The sequence below is a fragment of the Anomaloglossus baeobatrachus genome, chromosome 5 (genome assembly GCF_048569485.1).
Source record: "Anomaloglossus baeobatrachus isolate aAnoBae1 chromosome 5, aAnoBae1.hap1, whole genome shotgun sequence".
In the NCBI taxonomy this organism is placed as follows: domain Eukaryota; kingdom Metazoa; phylum Chordata; class Amphibia; order Anura; family Aromobatidae; genus Anomaloglossus; species Anomaloglossus baeobatrachus.
Genome location: NC_134357.1, coordinates 170,314,092 through 170,335,973, shown reverse-complemented (window position 1 = coordinate 170,335,973; position 21,882 = coordinate 170,314,092). Strand labels below are relative to the sequence as shown.

At 44.6% G+C, this 21,882-nt stretch overlaps 1 long non-coding RNA gene across 1 annotated transcript in view; it reads left to right on the top strand.

The window, feature by feature from the left end:
- The window catches only part of LOC142309842 (uncharacterized), a 229,643-nt gene that overhangs the window by 157,815 nt on the left and 49,946 nt on the right, over positions 1-21,882 (top strand). The window contains exon 2 of the long non-coding RNA XR_012754011.1: positions 17,342-17,454. This is a non-coding gene — a long non-coding RNA (uncharacterized LOC142309842). The remainder of the gene's footprint in view (positions 1-17,341; positions 17,455-21,882) is intronic.

The window sequence follows — 21,882 nt, the reverse complement described above, 5'->3', positions numbered from 1 at the left end:
ACCCTTCTCAATGTGTCAGATGTTTGGAAGTGATAAGGACAGTGATGAATACCTTCTGAGAAACTGTAAGCAGGGGGTGCCAGCCTGGCAGTTTGATATGAAGGCTACGCCGGAGTTTGAAGAGCGCTCATAGTGCCAGAATAGCAGCTTGTCCCTTGATGATAGCTCAGCCAGGAAGATCCAGACATCACTAGCATATTAACAGTGTTCTGCTGCACTATAAATTTGGTCTGCTCAGTTCTTGGCTCATGTTGTGTTTTCTTGTATTCTCTGGCTGTAGAAGGCTCAGCAGAGAGATTTCAAGCAAAGGATGCCACTTAACTCTTTCACTGGCAATCGCTGTGATTTTCTAATCTGTAAGACATGTATCTAATATGATCATCTAATTTGATACGTTCAGTGAAGTGACATTTTACATCCCTATTTTCACATAAATAGCAAGTCCTTATCAGTCAGAAACATAGTGCGGCAGTGTAAAATGAGGCTTTATCCAGGATTTGTCAAGTCTTTATCTAAAAAGGTTATGCCACGCCATTCAATTGTATTTAATATCATATTAGGGAATTTCATCACTGTCGTTCTGCTTAAAGAGGACGTATCACAAAGATCACAATAGCTGCTTCATTTGAAAATCCATTAGCCCCTATGTTTTCTGAATATATCTCATTAAAAATGTTTACAAAAAATGATTAAAGGGAGTCTGTCAGTAGGTTTTTGCTATGTAAGCTGAAGCCAGCATTCTGCAAGGGTTAGCACAGAAAACTCAGAAATGCCTGACTTATTAAGGTCCGATCTGTTGTTTATTTGCTACTAGTTGTAGTACCCGGTGTTGCCCGGGATATTAACTGTCTCTCTGTCTCTATGTCTCTCTCCCATTCTCTCACTCTCCCACTCTCTCCCTCTCTCTCCCTCTTTCCCACTCTCTCCCATTCTCTCACTCTCTCCCTCTCTCCCACTCTCTCCCATTCTCTCACTCTCTCCCTCTCTCCCACTCTCTCCCATTCTCTCACTCTCCCACTCTCTCCCTCTCTCTCTCTCTTTCCCACTCTCTCCCATTCTCTCACTCTCTCCCACTCTCTCCCTCTCTCCCTCTCTCCCACTCTCTCCCATTCTCTCACTCTCCCACTCTCTCCCTCTCTCTCTCTCTTTCCCACTCTCTCCCATTCTCTCACTCTCTCCCACTCTCTCCCTCTCTCCCTCTCTCCCACTCTCTCCCATTCTCTCACTCTCCCACTCTCTCACTCTCCCATTCTCTCACTCTCCCTGTCTCCTTCTCTGTCTGTCTCCCTCTCTGTCTCCCTCTCTGTCCGTCTCTTTCTGTTTCACTCACTCACTCTTTCTCTCTGTTTGTCTCTCTGTCTGCCTCTCTCTCTAGCTGTCTATTTTGCTCTGTTTATCCCTTTCTCTGTCTCTCTCTATCTGTCTATCTCTCTGTCTATCCTTCTCTCTCTGTCTGTTTCTTTCTTTCTCTATCCATCTCTCTGTCTCTCTGTTTCTCTGTTTATCTCTCTCACTGTCTGTCTGTTTCTATCCCTGTCTGCCTCTCTCTCTGTCTCTGTTTCTCTCTCTGTCTCTATATCTATGTCTCTTTCTCTGTCTCTTTCTCTCTGTATCTCTCTCCATCAATTTCTCTCTGTCTGTGTCGCTCTTCCTGGCTGCCTCTCTCTGTCTGTCTCTCTCTCTTGCCATGTCTGCCTCCCTCTCTCTGTCTCTCTTTCTGTCCTTCTCTCTATCTCTCTGTCTGTCTTTCTGTCTGTCTACCTACCTCTGTCTGTCTTTCTCTATGTCTGTCTCACTGTCTCTTTCTGTCTGTCTCTGTCTCTGTCTCTCTATCCGTCTCTCCACCAAAATCATATTACTTCACACATAAGCATCTTATACTAAGAAGGTCTGCTGCCTATAGCAACCAATCACAGTTCCTATTAATAACCTGTGGCTCTCAGCTTCACTGTATAAGCAGCAGGACTCTTATCATTCCTTGGACTACAATGTGACATGTAGAGTAGTCCGGCATGCCACCTCCTCTGACTGATATCTCACTGTTAATGTACAATCTATATGGAGAGCCTGGTGTGGGCTGGGAAGCTCAATCAGCTCTTTTACATGACTAAATCTAAAAATTCTGACTGTCAAAATGGCTGCAGCCAGTAATCTAAGTGATACATTATTGGATTCAGAATCTCTTTGCCTACATTTGCTGCTATTATATGATGTAGCAAAAACCTGCTGACAAATTCCCATTAATTGATTGCAACTGTATTACACATTATATGGAAATTTACGACAATGAGCTCCCAAAACCTCGCTGACAGCATACAGTTCAAAGTCAAGAGATCATGCCAGTTTCTAAGAGTGCTGTCTACAGCATTTATTTAGCAGTTAGTATATATCATAATCATTATTTAGCCCTTGTCATACTTGGTCAGATACCCACCGTTTGTTTTGTTTCTAGCACATCATCTTCAATAACTGACAGCTCATTTGCTGCCTAATTTATCGTCTCCCATGATAGATGTTATAGTAAAGACTGTCAGTAGTTTCAGGATAAGGTCCCATTCAGCCACTGACATAGACATGGATGTCACCATGGTTGTCAAACTAATCTCTAAAGAGTCATTGCTCATTGATTGTTTATTGTTATTAATGGTCGTGCTATGAATAATGTAATTATATAAAGCAATGAAAATAATAGCACATTACATAAATGATGCAGCTCGCTGCAAGAGTCAATAATCCTCCACCCAGAATATGGATCTTCTAGAAATGATCTTGCAGCTTTACAGTGTAAGGGCTTGTTCACATGTTGCACTTTTACTGCAATATTGTCTATGCATTTGATTTTTCTTCTGGCATTTTTGAGCTTTGGTGCGTATCCTACACCAATAGGAGAGTTATTGGACGTACTGTATAAGGCATGCCGGAAGCTCCAAGCCTGGAATTTCACACTCAACTCCTTAGGTTTTCTTGGTCATTTATATAATGTACTATTGGTTAAATTTTAGCAATGAGCTATAATATTACCCAAGTGCATCTCAATAAATTAGAATATCATCAAAAAGTTAATTTATTTCAGTAATTCAATACAATAAGGGAAACGCATATATTATATAGAGTTATTACAAACAGAGTGATCTATTTCAGGTGTTTATTTCTGTTAATGTTGATGATTATGGCTTACAGCCAATGAAAACCCAAAAGTCATTATTTTTGAAAATTAAAATGTTATATAAGACCAACTGAAAAAATGATTTTAAACTCAGAAATGTTGACCTAATGAAAAGTATATACAGAAAATGCCTTAATACTTGGTCGGGGCTCCTTTTGCATGAATTACTGCATCATTGCGGCATGGCATGGAGGCGATCAGCCTGTGGCACTGCTGAGGTGTTATGGAAGCCCATAACACCGCAATAATCCCATAAGCCCATAATTGGAGCTTCGATTGTACTTGAGCTTTAAAGACTATAGGGAACCAGAATTTTACATGTTCTTAAGCGAGCTTTACACGCTACGATATATCTAACGATATGTCGGCGGGGTCACGTCGTAAGTGACGCACATCCGGCATTGTTAGTGATATCGTAGCGTGTGACAGCTATGAATGAGCACAAATACTCACCTTCTCATTCATCGTTGACACGTCGCTCATTTTCTACATTTTCTAAAAATCGAACATCCGGTTGTTCATCGTTCCTGTGGCAGCACACATCGCTCCATGTGACACCCCGGGAACGATGAACTGCAGCTTACCTGCGGGCGCCGGCAATGCTGAAGGAAGGAGGTGGGTGGGATGTTTACGTCCCGCTCATCTCTGCCCCTCCGCTTCTATTGGCCGGCCGCTGTGTGTCGTCGCTGTGACGCCGAACGTCCCTCCCCTTTCCGGAAGTGGATGTTCGCCGCCCACAGCGAGGTCGTTTGGAAGGTAAGTATGTGTGACAGGGGTTACAATATTGTGCGACACGGGTAACAAATTGCCCGTGCCGCACAAATGATGGGGGCGGGTGCGATTGCAAATGCGATTGCACGAGATATCGACGCGTGTAAAGCAGCCTTTAGAGTCACTGTCTGTCTGCACCTAGGGCAAGTACCTTGCCTGCTTACCCCCCCAGATACATCTTTGTTTTACCAAACATAGTGAGTCAAGAATGTTTTTTTCGTGACAAATTATACTTTGTGGCAAATTTAGGTCAATATGCTTTGTATTTATTTTTGAAAGATCTAAAATATACAGAAAATTTAGAAAAATTAGCACTTTTCAAGTTTTAAATTATGTTGTTAAAAGGGCTGGCACCTACTTTGTTTTATTGATGGATATCACTGTCTGGGAAGGTGGGAAGGTGATCGCAAGCATTGTCGCTGATCAGGTGTTACTAGTTCTCGGATCCTGCCGGTCCATAGTAGCTCTGTCATTTTTAATATAGCTGGGCCAGGTGCTGCAGATTCATCCCTTATTCAAATGAATATAGGTTGGATCTATAGTACCCCACCGCAGAAAGTATCATTTTAACTGCAGAGCTGTGTTTGGCAGCATGTGAGAATTTCCAGCCTCCGGCACTGTTGACAGTTGATCAGTTGGGCTTCCGGGTGTCGCACCCCTACTGATCAAGTATTGATGGTACATCTTAAAAATAGGCCATTAATAAAAATGTAGTGGCCGGCCTTAAAACAGATATTCATTCCACACAAGATAATTTAAAAAAAAAACATTTGCCAAGTGTCTATATTATAACAACATTTTATATTTTTTTCTTTTGGGGGAAGGCATGCTAGAGTTTACTAACTTTTTAAATGTTTCACTATCAAAGCAATGTGGACATTAAATTTAATAAACATTTCATTTATATTTTGTTATTTTTTTCAAATTTTCAATAGTAATTCATGTTCATAGAGGATTGCAGAGTGCATTTATATTGTGTTGGGCAGCCTGCCTGATCTATTAGTATGGGTGTAACCAATAGCCTGAAAGCCATCATGGTGTTCTATACATATCAATGTGACTTGCACCTTATCCATATAATTATGTACTTTGATTATAATAAGCATCCTTCCCCTTTTTGAAGATAGGTATACGAGTGGTTACTGGGCAGCCCACCGGATTTAATAGTACAAGTGTGACCAATAGGCTATAAGCCAGGCACTGTGCATCACACACACATCTGTGTGCATCCATAATACCAACCAAAAATATTCCATGGATATTCCATGGATGGTGAGTATGTGGGTGGTTATTTATCTGTGTTATGCACCTGTGCTGCCTCAGCCTTTATCACACTGTAGTGGATTACTGTTGTGACCAGATATTGCCAAATATAGCTCTTTCTGAATAAGCTAATACTCCAGATATGACCATAAATTGTGGCACACGTCAGCGCTCAGACACAAGGAGCGCTAATTGGCTTTTACTAGATTATTTTGCAGGTGCCCAAGGTGCCTGAACAGGAGAAGCCACCAAAAATTAACTCCACTTTGGAATCCAAGGGTAACTAATCTGCCCTCCTAGCATATTAGTATTCCCACAGGGGTGTACTAACATGCTAGTCAATGCAGCATTACCAGCGCTGACGTGCGTACCTGTGTCCACTGTGACCGCGCTTCTCAATGCCGGGCACTTCCGACTGGGCTTCTGGAAGTGACGGGGACTTCAGAAGCACAGTGACAGCGAACACAGGTACTCGTGTCACCGCTGGTGATGCTGCATTGAATAGCATGTTAGTACGCCCCTGTGGGCATGTTAACGTGCTAAAAAGGCGGATTAATCGGGGGATATAACACCCTTGGGACTAGTCCCTGTGCTCATTAGTGCAGCACCCATGGGGAAAGGGGTTAACTTTACTCGTCTCCGAGCCAGTAATGTCGGGTCAGGGGATGTCACGGGAGGCCCTGCCCAGCTTCGTGGCCTTGAGGCGTACAATAAAAAGGGGAAGATGAATGGAGGATGGTTTGTTTCGTGATGCCACCTGTGGTATGCAGCCAGGGATTAGCCGCCACTGCTGATGGTGTCATAGCAAAGATGGTTCTGCTTCCCACAGTTGGAGCGGGCTCCAGGGAGGATGATGAGGGATGGCTGTCGCCGAAGTGCGGGGCGACGGCGATGGCAATAAGAGGCAGAGTCAGCTGCGGTTCCAGGTCTTTTTACTCACAGTTCCAACGCAGCCTCAGGGTACCAGTCTCTGCTATGATGGGCCCCAGCCGATCCCGGATACGTTAGTGGTAGCCCCTGGTATTTGAAAGTGTCCTTTCCCAAGGGATGTCCCTCCAGAAGTAAGGAACCCAGGCTGAGCTTCCTGCTCCAAGCCTCAGGCTCCGTGAAGAATAAGAAGAATAAGAGTGATGTCGTGCTGCCAAAACTGAAGTCCCAACTTGACTGAAGTTTGTGTAAGAGTTGCTCCTACTTCTACCCTAAGTGGTGCCCACCCCCTAGGTGGTTGTCCTAGTGACTGGGAAAGTCCCATGCATCATGATGACCACCCCCCAGCCTACCCTAGTCCAGTCCCAGGTGGGAGCTGTATGTAAGGTGAAATGTGAAAACACTGGTGGTTAACCCCCTCCTTACCCAAGATGAATACTGACCCTTAAGTGAGATGCAGTACTCTGTGACGACTGAAGCCACAGGGGCACCCCATTATTGTAAGATAAAAAATCTTTAGAAATACTTTTCTAAAGATTCCTTTATCTATGCTAAGAGATACAGGGGCAGTTTGGCAGGGATTAACAATATGTTACCAAAAACCACCAATTTACACTACTCTCATAAAAATATATTTTATTCAATAAATATTCTAAAACAGAACAATTGTGATGTTCTCTCTCTTATCATCAAGACCACATATAGGACAAAGACAATTAGTGCAGGTGTTGACCAGTGTTCAACCCTCGCCAGAGGGTAGGCTCAGGACAAATGGTTCGTAAGGGAGAACAGGGTTCAGAGGTTTTCTTAGATAAGTATCAGGATAATCTTGCGCCACATGGATCCTAATTTTTCTCCTGCGCATTATCCCAGGGTCCTAAACCTCTGTTCCTATCGATACGCTATCCCTCACTGTCCTAGTAGCCTATAGCGGGGGTGACCATCACCAGAAAAAAGTGATAAGGTGTAGTGCAGGACAGAACCACAATTAAACAAACAACATGAATAAATTATGCGTTATTGTCAAGGTTCTTCAATGGGACATGGTTTCCCTTGCATAGGTATAGAACTGTTAGGTAAGAGTCAAGAGGTCCACTTAGCTTATGGACCCCCTCAAACTCTCCCGACGCGTTTCACCCCCCCTAACGCAATACAGGGGATCATCAGGTGATCAATTCTGACTCACTTCATTAATTATCACACACAGGGGACTATTCCTGAATTACAGGCTAAATCTTATTTCTTAGTTCATGTGTAACGTAGTTAAAGGAAGACTTGTTAGTCCGGCCAGATGTTACTGACTAGTCCCTGAGCTGGGATGTAATGGATGATTGTGCACGCAGTGGTGGTTGGATTGTCTGGACGGATGAGATTATGTCCACTCTGACTTCAGCACCGAGTAGTGCACCGTATAGAGCAGAATAAGGCTGACAGTCCTGTCAGAGGAGTCAAAAAATACACACGGAATACGTTTCCTATTCTAGCGGTATGTCTGTGGATATCCTCATCATTCTGGACAATGTATGGTCACGGTTATTCCCTGTAAATGAAACCACATGCAGAGGAGGAGAAAACAGCTCCCTGTCCTATGGGTCTTTCAAGATCTCACTCAGCATTAAGGTAACTAGTGTTCCCGGATAGTGAACTCTACCAGCAAGGACTGTAAGTCCCGAGTATTAGCTACTCTATAACGCTGGGAGCTCACAGCTGTAATGGATTCCTCCAGAGTACTGTGTAGCACGGTCATAGCGTGGCCATCATCCAGACTCAGAATATGTTCCCAGAACTGCTCATAGTTCCGGGTGCATATTGCACCTGACAGGTTTACTTTAAGCCCAAATCTTGTTAATTGATTTAATTTGTAAAATTAGTTTAAAAAATGTAAGTTGTCCATTATTTTACAAATGCATCATTTCTAGGATATATTTTTTTGTTCACATTGTATGGCACTGAGATAAAGCACACAAAAGTGTATTGCTCTGTTTCTCCTGTCTTATACCTCAACATAGACCATAATTTGCTGTTTGGACAAAGTGCAAGGCTCGAAAAGACAGCATCACCCCGGAGACCTGTCTCAAACATCCTGTTTGCCTTTAATTATAACTTTGTCATGCCAACCAAGCAACTGGCCAACAAACATCAGTCTGTAGCTATTGAGAACAGAAACCCACTCTGGTATATCCTAACAGAAAAATGAAAAAAAAAATCCAATACACTTAAAAAGTTAAGGATAAGGTACTGAGGTACTACAGGATGAAAGAACAGCAACATGGCTATACAATGGACTTTTGGGATTTGGGGAGATGGACTGATATACCATGCCTTATTTTATGCAAAGCAGTTGTAGTCCAGAATTTAGGCAGGTTTAGCAGCTGGTGTGTTGGATCCACAAAATTGCAATATGAATGGAGGACAAAATAACCACATCCCTTTTGTCCTTGAAATTAACAAAGATAATTTCCTCTTTCTGCAGAGTCTACAGATTTAACTTATCTATAGAAGATATCTCTGTCGAAATAATGAGTGATTCAGGTGTCAAACTATTTTAATACTGATACTAAATAATGAGGAGCTCACTGTTACAGCTGTCATCAGAGGTGTCCTCCCTTACGGGTCAGGGTCAGCGTGCCTCCTGTCTCTCAGCTCCCCAATACCCATTCTGTAGGTGCAGCTCCTTCTTGGTGCTGTTCACAGCGGGAGGTCCAATCCTCTGCTGTGCTGCTGGTGGCTGTTCAGCTGCCGGAGTCTAAAGGCCGCTTTACACTCAACTACTTATCTGACGATATGTTGTTGGGGTCACGGAATTTGTGACGCACATCCAGCATCGTTAGCTACGTCATTGCGTGTGACACCTACGAGCAACCACTAATGATTCGAAAAACGGCAAAAATCGTTGATTGTTGACACGTCGTTCCTTTCCCAAATATGGTTGTTCATTTTGGACGCAGGTTGTTCATCGTTCCTGAGGCAGCACACATCGCTATGTGTGACACCCCGGGAACGCTGAACAACAGCGTTCCTGCGACCTCCGGCAACGAGGTGGGAGTGGCGTTAATGCGGCTGCTCTCCGCCCCTCTGCTTCTATTGGTGGCCAGCTGTGTGACGTCGCTGTGACGCCGCACGAACCTCCCCCTTAAAAAAGAGTTTGTTTGCCGGCCACAGCGACGTCGTTAGGACGGTATGTGCGTTTAACGCGTACTAGCAATATTATTCTCCACGGGCATCGATTTGCCCGTGACGCACGCACGACAGGGGCGGGTGCGATCGCTAGCGACATCGCTAGTGATATTGTTGCGTGTAAAGCGGCCTTAAGTGCGGAAAATGGGCCACTGCTCATTCGCGGGCTGAGTCTGTAACGCCCTGGCGCCGCCAGGTGGTCACAGAAGAATAATTCACTCGACATAACACCATCCCACACTAGGTACCATCTGCCACAAAATCCTAGCCACTCCCCCCAGGGTAGGAAGAACATACCAGTGGGCAGGACCAGGCAGATTGGGAGCACCCACCTAGGGGTCTTGAGGATACGGGGGCGGGAACACAGTAGATAGATTGAGTTTGGAGTTTGAAGTTAGAGGTGGAGTGGAGAGAAGTCTGTGACAGTGACAGACTGTCAAGGGAAAGCTGAGCCTAGTGGAGAGTAGACAGGGTAGTGGCCCTAGTCTACTGGCTAGGTGGCAAGCAGTGGACCGTGTCCAAAGGCGACGGGAGTCCGGTCACGGGAAATCCAAAGTGGATCGGGACAGGGTTGGAGCCCGCCAGTACCAACAGCGGAGATCCGGTCCGAAAACCGTGCACAGGCGGGGTACCTGGACCATAGTTAGAAGATGGTTGCAAACCCCTTCTCTAATTTACCAGGCCGGGAGCAAGGTTCCAGACATTGCTTCAGAAGTGTTAGCCCAGATAGAGCAAAACGGCAGCCAACCGCCCGCGGGGGATAGGGTATCCGCAAACACCCATTAAAATTCCAAGGGTCAGTTTTCGCTGGCACGTCTCCCAACCAGAACATACCGGGTGTTACGGGGGGGCTGTCTGATAATAACCTAAGTGAGTATCAGACAGTCAGGGTCCACCGTGCAAAGACTCTGCTGCAGACTATGGCAGAGTGCAATACCTCTGTTAACTCACAGAAGGATATAATAAGAAAGTAAAGCAATTCCTCCATTACTTGGAGGGTGTGTGGAATGATCTCTGTTAATAATCACAGAGACAAAGGCAATGTGTGCGAAATGGCACCTACCTAGGTCCGCTCTTCTAGTGGTGCAAAAGAGACGAACAGCAGCGTAAGCCGCACAAAGCTCCTACCTGCGTTCGCTCCACTAGTGTGCGAGGACACGAACCACTAGATATGGCACCTGCCTAGGTCCGCTCTTCTAGTGGTGCAAAAGAGACGAACAGCAGCGTAAGCCGCACAAAGCTCCTACCTCTGTTCGCTCCCCTAGTGTGCGAGGATACGAACAACTGCCAGACGCAGTATAAGGAACGTTACCCTAGCGGCAACGTCCACCTATGAGTCGAACCACAAGGCCCAGCCAGACCATGTGCCTCAGGCACCTGCCTATGTCCGCTCCCCTAAGAGGTAAGGATACGGACAGCAGCCGAAGCTGTAAGGTATAAGAACGCTACCCTGCCGGTGGCGCTCACCTAGCATAGACAGAGGAATGCCTAGAGGAACGCGCACAGAGCGTCTACTCTTATGCATGAACCAAGAGGACTGAGCGCCATGCGGCATGTGTCAGGGTCTTATATAGACTCTGTGCCTCATCCAAGATGGAGGACACCAGAGCCAATCCGCTGCCAGAACGACAGGAGTGACATCATGCTGGCCTATCACCGAGCAAGGCATCACAAGCACATGACCAGCGACCAATCGGCATAGAAGGTGTCAGAGACATGTGACCTCGTGTCAGCGATGATGTCACCCGCACATGTGCAATGGCTCCAATATAGGACTTAGTCTCCGGCGCTCACATGTGCAGTAGCAAGAAATCTGGACTTAGGGGCACGTTGCACACTGCGACATCGCAGGCCGATGCTGCGATGCCGAGTGCGATAGTGCCCGCCCCCGTCGCAGCAGCGATATGTGGTGATAGCTGGCGTAGCGAAAGTTATCGCTACGCCAGCTTCACACACACACTCACCTGCCGTGCGACGTCCCTGTGGCCGGCGACCCGCCTCCTTGTTAAGGGGGCGGGTCGTGCAGCGTCACTGCGACGTCACACGGTAGGCGGCCAATCAGAGCGGAGGGGCGGAGATGAGCAGGATGTAAACATCCTGCCCACCTCCTTCCTTCCGCATATCCTACGGAAGCCGCAGTGAGGCCGGTAGGAGATGTTCCTCGCTCCTGCGACTTCACACACAGCGATGTGTGCTGCCGCAGGAGCGAGGAACAACATCGGACCATTGCGTCAGCGTAATTATGGATTACGCCGACGCTGTACCGATGATACGATTACGACGCTTTTGCGCTCGTTAATCGTATCATCCAGGCTTTACACACTGCGATGTCGCATGCGATGCCGGATGTGCGTCACTTTCAATTTGACCCCACCGACATCGCACCTGCGATGTCGCAGTGTGCAAAGTGCCCCTTAGTCTCCAGCGCTCGCACATGTGCAGTAGCAAGAAATCTGGACTTAGTCTCCAGCGCTCGCACATGTGCAGTAGCAAGAAATCTGGACTTAAGCCTGCTTTACACGGTACGACCGATTGTGCGATTTCACAATCGATCGTACCCGCCCCCGTCCTTTTTGCGTCACGGGCAAATCGCTGCCCGTGTCGCACAAAGTTAGTAACCCCCGTCACACATACTTACCTCCCGTGCGACCTCGCTGTGGGCGGCGAACGTCCACTTCCTGGAGTGGGAGGGACGTTCGGCATCACAGCGACGTCACACGGCCGCCGGCCAATAGAAGCGGAGGGGCGGAGATGAGCGGGACGTAAACATCCCGCCCACCTCCTTCCTTCCACATAGAGACGGTGGCGGCCGCGGGAGGCAGGTGAGCTGCTCATCGTTCCCGTGGTGTCACACGGAGCGACGTGTGCTACCACGGAAACGATGGTCAACTAAAGTAAACGATATTATGGAACCTAACGAGCAGTACCCAACTCACGATTTGTGAGCGATACTGCGTCGCTAGGAGGTGTCACACAGGCCGGCATCGCCAGCGATGCCGGATGTGCGTCACAAAAACCGTGACCCCGACGATCTATCGCACGATAGATTGCCTGGTGTAAAGCAGCCTTTAGTCTCCAGCGCTCGCACATGTGCAGTAGCAAGAAATCTGGACATAGTCTCCAGTGCTCGCAGCAACCGTAACACCGGGAGCGGATTTCCCAGTTTCAGGCGGGGTTGTCCAGAATTGAGAAAGTTACAGAGTGCCTGAGGAAGGGACATTGGTACACCAGCCAGGTGTAGGTCCCGAGTATACCCGGACGTGGCAGCCGGCCACTGACCCCTTGGTTTACAAATAGACTCGTGTGCAATTATTCAACATCCCCCGGTCCGGAGCGGCGCGCTACCTCCAACCTGCACCATCTCTCTGTGTTCTGGACACTGAGCCCCGGGGCATCCGCCCCTACCCACGGAGGGGTTAACATCCAGCTGCCATCCCATCGACCACGGGTGCTCCCTAACAGCAGCGGTTGTACCACATCTTACCACGCACTGTGGGTGGTGTCACGAAGTATCTACAGCAATCCCTGTACATATACGTCCCCTTTTATTTGAGTGTCCGGAGACCCCTTGAGCCACTGGATTCGAGCAGCCCAGCTGCTGCTGATGTATGTGGGGACAGGACAAGTCCTCTTTGCCAGAGTCTAATTGTGGAAATTGAGTCACTGCGCATGCGCGTGATGTGGCATCCTTGGATTGGCCATTAGACATCAGCTGCTCTGATCACGCGGCATCCCTGAATTGGCCGCTAGACGTCAGCTCCTCTGATGATGCAACATCCCTGGATTGGCCGCTGGATGACTCCTACACTGATTGGGGGTGAGCTGTGACTGGGCGATGCTTAGGTTATATTAGGACATTGCAGACGCCGGACGGCACTCTGTCTTTAATTACCTGTGCGGAAAGAGGTTGTTAGGCAGGTTGCTTGAATTTTCCGTTTAATTGCCTTGCGGTAATAGAAGTTGTTAAGCAGGTCTCACCACCTCTTATTTACCCACTTCTGAGTAATATTAAGCGGGTAACCGCGCTGGTTAAGCATGGTGGGTTTTCGCTGTTCCCCACATATATACCGATAGTGTTTTGGGTTACCATGGCTATCTATTAGGCTGCCTCTCTTCTACTGTGTAGCAGCGTTGGTTAAGCGTACTGCTGCACTGCACTTTCTTATTTCTGGCAGGTGCCACTGTGCAGGTTCGCATATTGTAGCTCCGCTGCATTTACATTTCTGTTCGCTGGTGTGAGTGTGTAAATAACCCTGACCGTTTGCGCCTTATTAATTTAAACCTTATTATACTGAAGTCTATAGTTGTCTGTCCAGCTCAGCTATATTCCATCCAGAGCACGGTGGACCTCGGGTTGCACTTAGGATTGTATGTACCATTCTTCTCCTAAGCCACAAACCCCATAACACTTACTGTGGGAGGAAAAAACTGGAAACAAAAGGCGCAATAGGGTCTTAAGCCTGCTTTACACCTTACGATCCAGCATACGATATCGTATGCGATCGTAACCGCCTCCATCGTATGTGCGGCACGTTCAATTTGTTGAATGTGCCGCACAAACGATTAACTCCTGTCACACGTACTTACCCGTCCATATGACCTCGCTGTGGGCGGCGAACATCCACTTCCTGGAGTGGGAGGGACGTTGGGCGTCACAGCGACGTCACGCGACAGCAAGCCAATAGAAGTGGAGGGGCAGAGCTGAGCGGGATGTAAACATCCCGCCCACCTCCTTACTTCCGCATTGCTGGCCGGAAGCCGCAGGACGCTGGTAAGATCTGTTCATCGTTCCCGGGGTGTCACACACTGTGATGTGTGCTAACCCGGGTACGATGAACAATCTGATGTTCAATTCTAGAGAAATGAACGATGTGCATGCGATGAATGTTTTACCGTTCAATCGCAATCGCACGTACCTGTCACATACTGCAATGTACCTTACGATGCCGGATGTGCGTCACTTACGACGTGACCCCGCCGACACATCGTAAGATACATTGCAGTGTGTAAAGTGGGATTTATCCTTCAACAAAACCAGAGTAGAAATAAGCTAAGCACGCTCACCTGTTAAGGTTGTGAGAGAGTCACAACGCCCTAAGCAAATTCAATGAAACAGTCTTCAGCAGTCCTTTCAGATATCAAATGTAGACTGGAGGAGGAGAAGGAGGTATAACTGCACTGCCAGTGACAGTAAAAATACAAAAAATATTTTTTTCCTATAATAAAAGGAGTGATTTTATTTCTACGCGTTTCAGGAGTCTGAGCCCCATTCTTCAGGAAAGGAATCATTCTGATGCACATCAAAAAAAGCATAGCTACCATGAGGCATATATAAGGGGAAGGGGAGGAGAAAAAACAAGCAATAAATAAGATCTTATCACATTGGACAAAATTGTCCAATTACAAAAAAAAAACCAAAACCACAAAATACAGAGCAAACAAAATATCGCAGTATTAGAAAAAGAAAAATACAGACAATGTAAAAAGAATGAAAATGGTCCAGACCATGATTAAGACAGTTTGTTGAAATGCGTCGCTCTGACCTGGGCATCCTTTATTTTTATGCTGCATGTACCTTTTGGATTTTATGAAAAACTATCAATAAAGAAGACAACTTTTTAATATTCCATGTGATTGCGCTGGATTTATATTTTATATCTATTTGGTGACTTCTGACCATCTGTGCGCTGATCATCCACCACAGGACGATTATGGGACTGCAGCAGGCTTGGTGAGCTGATATTACCTATTTTTGCTTATTCTTAAAAGTTTGGACACACCTTCTCATTCAAACAGTTTTCTTTATTTTCAGGATGCTGAAAATTGTAGATTCACATTGAAGGCATCAAAACTATGAATTGAAACATGTGGAATGAAATGCTTAAAAAAATGTGAAACAACTGAAAATATGTCTTATATTCTAGGTTCTTCAAAGTAGCCACCTTTTGCTTTCATTACTACTTTGCACACTCTTGGCATTCTCTTGATGAGCTTCAAGAGGTAGTCACCGGAAATTGTTTTCCAACAGTCTTGAAGGAGTTCCCAGAGATGCTTAGCACTTGTTGTCCCTTTTGCCTTCACTCTGCGGTCCAGCTCACCCCAAACCATCTCGATTGGGTTCAGGTCTGGAGACTGTGGAGGCAAGGTCATCTGGCGTAGCACCCCATCACTCTCCTTCTTAGTCAAATAGCCCTTACACAGCCTGGAGGTGTGTTTGGGGTCATTGTCCTGTTGAAAAATAAATGATGGTCCAACTAAACGCAAACCAGATGGAATAGCACGCCGCCGCAAGATGCTATGGTAGCTGTGCTGGTTCAGTATGCCTTTAATTTTGAATCAATCCCCAACAGTGTCACCAGCAAAGCACCCCCACACCATCACACCTCCTCCTCCTCGCTTCATCGTGGGAACCAGCCATGTAGAGTCCATCCGTTCACCTTTTCTACAAAGACACGATGGTTGGATCCAAAGATTTCAAATTTGGACTCATCAGACCAAAGCACAGATTTCCACTGGTCTAATGTCCATTCCTTGTGTTCTTTAGCCCAAACAAGTCTCTTATGCTTGTTGCATGTCCTTAGCAGTGGTTTCCCAGCAGCTATTTTACAATGAACGCTTGCTGCACAAAGTCTCCTCTTAACAGTTGTTCTAGAGATGAGAAGATGTGTCCAAACTTTTGGTCTGTACCATATGTGTAAGTATGTGGTTAAAACGCATGCTTATGCATTACGTATTATTGCCACCTCACTGCGCTGTATCAGCTAATAGAAAGGGAAAAAAAGGGGGAGAAAAATTGTGGAAAAAATGTGAAAAAGAAGAGATAGAAATACCGAAAAGAAAAAAAATGTAATATATATACATATGTGATTAGAAGTCATGTTTAAGCATTAACGTGATGTTGTAAACCAATTGTCAACCCACTATGCTATATCAGCTGGTAGAAAGAAAAGGGGAAAAAAGAAAAAATATGTAAAACAATGTGAAAACTTTTTTTTTGTATTTTTCCTGTCACAGGCAGCGCAGTAAGGCTATGTGCGCACGTTGCATAATTTCATGCATTTATACTGCGTTTAGCACTGCAGCGTAAATGCATGCATCCTGCATCCCCAGCACAATCTATGAAGATTGTGCATAATCCGTGCGCACAATGCTTTTTTGAATGCAGCGTTTTGAGAGTCAAAAATTTGACAAAATCTCTGAGTTTAAAAATGCAGCATGTCATTTATTTCATGCGCTTTGCATGCTGCTCACACTCTGCTCCCACTCTATGGGAGAAGCCTGGGATGCTTCTCCCATAGAAGCAGCATCCCGAGCGCATGAAATCGGCATCTATTCTGCAGACACACTGCATCCATTATGCAGTGTTTCTGCAGCGATTTGAAGCGCACATGCACTGCAGCATTTGCAGGCTAGATATGACGCAACGTGCACACAAAGACTAATACCTCCTTCTACTCACTGTTGTATTTTTCTTGTCATGGGCAGCGCAGTAATACCTCCTTCTACTCACTGTGGGAATTTCAAATCTTTCCTGTTGTAAATTTTAAAGCAGTGAGTGTAACTGGTGACACACACCGTGTACATCTCGATCCAATACTGGGCCCTTTTTCTTGACAGCTGTTGTCTAGAGTTGAGCTTTATTTTAAAATTTATGAGGAATTAATCAACCACTATATTACTTAGGTGTGTACATTTGGGAATACCTTGTGTTACAGTAGTTGACAAGCCTAACGTTATTTAGGTTATCATATTTGAGTCATTTAAGGGCATGCAGCAAAAATTAGTATTGAAATAGACATATCTGAGAAGGACCTGAAAAAATGGCCACTCATTACCGCAATATAATGAAGCATATTATATAAAATTATTGGACCATGATGACGGCGTAAGCTGAAACACGTAGTCCGGTTTACTGTCACCTCTCTCTATACTTTTTTTTTCTCTTGTAGTGGAATGCTAAATTTTTAATGAAGTTTACAATAAAATGATATTTTTTACTTGAAGATAAGACATTGTTTTGCTTATGTTTTCCGCTAGATTCTACTGCTCTTTTTCTTCTCAATTCTGGATTGTGTGGTTGGCTCCCACCCGGTTTCCCTGCGGATATTCTACCATTCTGGAAAGTAATCCACTAACCATTATGGACACCGGTAAGCTGGCTAAATAATTCTTTTACTTTGATCCTTTTATGTTGATCCTTCTTCTAAGCTGCCAATTCCATAACATTAAGACTGAGCCAGGGTCTGCCTAAGATGGCAGAAAACGCCCAACAGCGCTATATACAACTAGAGGCACGGTTATTGTCTCTTGAGCAGTGTCCTGCAGCCGTTGATGTTGCCAATGTTGCAGCTCAAGCTGCCAGTCATGTAGCTACTCTGGCTGCTCCCTCATCTACACCTGTCCCAGACCTGTCCCTGTCCAACAAATTCTCTGGGGATAATAAAGCCTGTAGGGGCTGTATCAATCAATGCTCCATACACCTTGAGCTCCGGTTGCGTTTTCTGTCTGGGCCGGTGCGATTCTGTACCAGAAAAACGATCAGGGTTGAAAACATCCTTGCTTTTTCTTTTCTAAATCGTTTTTCACCTGCTGAGCGGAATTATTCCATTGGAGAGAGAGAGTTGCTAGCTATGAAAATGGCTTTCTCTGAATGGAGATATTTACTGGAAGGGGCAAAATTTCCCTTTCAAGTTTCCACCGACCATAAGAATTTACTTTATATCCAAATCGCACAACGTCTGAATCCCAGACAGGCAAGGTACTCGTTGTTTTTTCTCATTTTCACTTTACATTGCACTTTGTGTCCGGTGAACAAAACACCTGAGCAGATGCGCTATCTCGGTTGGTCGATTTGACCGATGATGAAGACGAAGCTCAGCTAATCGTACCCCCTGATAGCCTTCGCACAGTTACTCCTGTTTCTTTCGAGGATGTTCCTTCGTGAAAAACATTTGTCTCTGCTGAAACGCAATATTATGATGGAATCCCGTGGCAACAACACCATCTGGGTCATTATCGATCATTTTACTAAAATGGTTCATCTTGTTCCTTTACCAGGATTACCCTTTTCTCGAGCTCTGGAGGCAATGTCCATTAAATACATGTTCCTTCTGCATGGTGTGCCCGATAAGATATTCAGTGACAGATGCCCACAATCCTCTTCCCGTTTTTTTCGGGGAATTCTGTTGATTACTGAACATAGAATTGAACCTGTCCTCTGCATATTATCCAGAGAAGAATGGCCTGGTGGAAAGAACAAATCAAACATTAACATATATATGGCATTTGTTTCTGCAAGGCAGAATAACTGGTCCACCTTACTATACTGGATGGAATTCGCCTTGAACAATTCCATGTCCGAATCCACTGGACAAACTCCTTTTGTTCTAAATAATAGTCAGCATCCTCGTGTCCCAGTTCCTATGCCTGTCTCTTCCTCTGTCTAAAGTGTCATTGATTGGGCTTCTGACGCCCAGGATATTTGGGATCACATACAGGAAGCGATTCGATTATCTAAGGAGTGAATAAGAGCAACAGCTAACACACATCGCCGTCCAGCCCCTACATTTGCCCCAAGGGAGTTAATCTGGTTATCTTCTAAAAACATTAAATTGCAAGTAGCCTCTCCCAAGTTCGCTCCCCATTTTGTCGGCCCTTTTAAGATCCTCGCTCAGGTTAATCCTGTAGCCTACCATCTCAAGTTACCATCTCATTGGGCAATTGCCAATACTTTTCATGTTTCTTTGTTAAAACTGATATGTTTGAATAAGTTCTTGTCCAGTGGACTATGAATTGGCAGTGGATGATTTTGAAGTTAATTCCATTGTTGAATATAAGACAGTCAGAGGCAAGAAATATTACTTGGTGGATTGTACAGGTTATGGGCTGGAAGATCGGACATGGGAGGCACAGTAGAACACCTATGCTCTGGAGCTTATGGCAGTATTCAAATGGCAGAGTTGGGGGGCTGTTGGGGGGGTACTGTTACGGCTGTCGTCGGAGGCGTCCTCTTTCTCGGGTCAGGGTCAGTGTGCCTCCTGTCTCTCAGCTCCCCAAGACCCATTCTGTAGTTGCAGCTCCTCCTCTGCACCGTTTTCATTATACTGAAGTCTTTAGTTGTCCATACAGCTCTCTGGGTTATTAGTAGCTATATTCCATCCAGAACACGGTGGACCCCGGGTTGCACTTAGGATTGTATTACCATCCTTTTTCTGAGCCGCCATAACACTCACTGTGGGAAACAATTTTCAAATCTTTCTTCTTGTAAATTTTAAAGCAGAGAGTAAGTTGTGACACTTTCACACACTGTGTACATCTCGATCCAATCCTGGGCCCTCTTTCTTGACAGCTGTCCTCCAGAGTTGAGCCTCATTTTAAAATGTATGAAGAATTAATCAACCACTGTATTACTTAGGTGTGTACATTTGGGAAAACCTTGTGTTACAGTAGTTGACAAGCCTAACGTTCTTTAAGTTATCATAATTGGGTCATTTAAGGGCAGGCAGCAAAAAATATTATTGTAATAGACAAATTTGAGAAGGGCCTGAAAAATGTCCAACTCATTACCGCAATATAAAGGAGCATATTATATGAAATATCAGAGGAGCCAGTCCCTGACTGCTGTTTTTTTATTATTCCATTATTCAATAATAGGTCACAACATTTTTTGTTGTTCTGATGGGTTTATGGAAGTCCAGTTTTGCACTTTGGTATGTATTGGAGCGGCTAGTAAGATATTGTTCTGCTTACACACAGGCCTGGACCATCACAGAAATAAATTATTCAGTGACAAAAGGATTACAAAGATGGAATTTCACTAAATCCTGCTGTCTTCATCTGAATCCTTGAGAAACCTGGGGGTTAAAATTTACTGCAGGTACCCATATCATCTACTTTGATGACAGTACTGATTACTTTTCTACACTGTGGGGGTAGGGGCTCATCAGAATCAGTAGATAAAAAGGAAGAGGGAAGACCATATTCCATTTTGTCCTGTCTAGGAGTGTCTGTGTCAGATCATACAAAGGCATATGTAATACTGTAAAAATGCTTTGTAACCCCTTCACCCCCTTTTCCAGTTTCCATTTTCGTTTTTTCCTTCCTTTCTTTCGAGAGCCATACGTTTTTTTATTTTTTTTTTCCGTCAATATAGCCATTTGATGGCTTATTTTTTACGGGAAGAGTTGTACTTTTGGATGAAATCATTAGTTTTACCATATAGTGTACTGGAAAACGAGAAAAAAATCCAAGTGCAGTGAAATTACAAAAAAAGTGCAATTGCACGATTGTTTTTGGGGTCTTTGATTCACAGTGTTCACTATATGGTAAAACTGACATGTCAGTATGATGCCTAACGTCAGCAAGATGTCAGTGGGACGCAATTCCCGCTGCGCCCATTTAAATCGTACTGTCAGTATTTGACAGCGCGATCTAAAAGGTTAACAGGCGCAGGTGGATCTCTGATCCACCTGCGCCTGTTAACAACACATCTCTGTTGCTCAGACCAGCACAGATGTGTTGGGATTATAGTGGGCTTTAAGCTGGAGACCGCGGTAACCGTAGGGAGGCGACCAAGGACATACAGTTACATCCTTAGAGGTTTACACTATAGTATACCTATTGCTATATAACAATTTTTTCATTTTTTTTAAAAAGCAAAATAAATGGTGCTCCCTAAAATAATACAGGTGGGAGGGAGTACACTGTACAGCTCACAGGAGGGGGTACGCCCATTGATGGGAAGGAAATGGATGTACAATTGTGTGAATATGCATGAGGGGGTTAGGAGAGATTGGGGATAAGTACTGTATGGCTCAAAAAAGCTTCCTCTTCATTTCATCAGTATTTATATGTTGAAGAATAAAAAAACATTTTAGCTACATCTCAACTTTGACAATGGATCAATGACATTTTTGATGGGATTATTATTAGCATAGATATTTTGTATGGATTATCCCACAGAGGGTGCAGAAGGACATCAGTTTGGGAAAACAAATAGTTACTATATTTATGGGATACATATTCCGTGTACTTATTGGCAAATAATTACGGGTAGGCCAAGGTTCTTTTTCTCACATATATTATTAGTTCATTTCAATCTAGAGAAAGGCTGATATTTCATTGGACTTATTACATTTTTTGGCAAAGGAATACATTTTTCCTAAGTTCATCTCATACATATTTCCTTCTGAAACCATTCTTACGAAATTAGTAGCTTTGTTTCCATTTGCATCTTTGCCGTGGGTTTCACATAAGTGCTGCTTTATTATATCCTGCTTAACTGGGGAAAATATAATTCTGACCTTTTTATTTAAAAGTCATAGATAAACACATGGGCTTTATCCGTAGCTGCCCGAACTTGCATGGCCATCACTTTGAAATAATGTGCTTGTTTTTAATGTAAGGACTTTTTATTCAAATAGGAAAATCCCCTTATACTTATTGCATTTCTATGCTGATTTTTTTCATAGATGAAATAGAATCTTGAATATTTGATCAAAAACACTAAATGCTTTTGCTGCCAGGCTGGATCACTCACATAATTTATTCAGCAGATTACTAATGTTGATGCCTCTGTT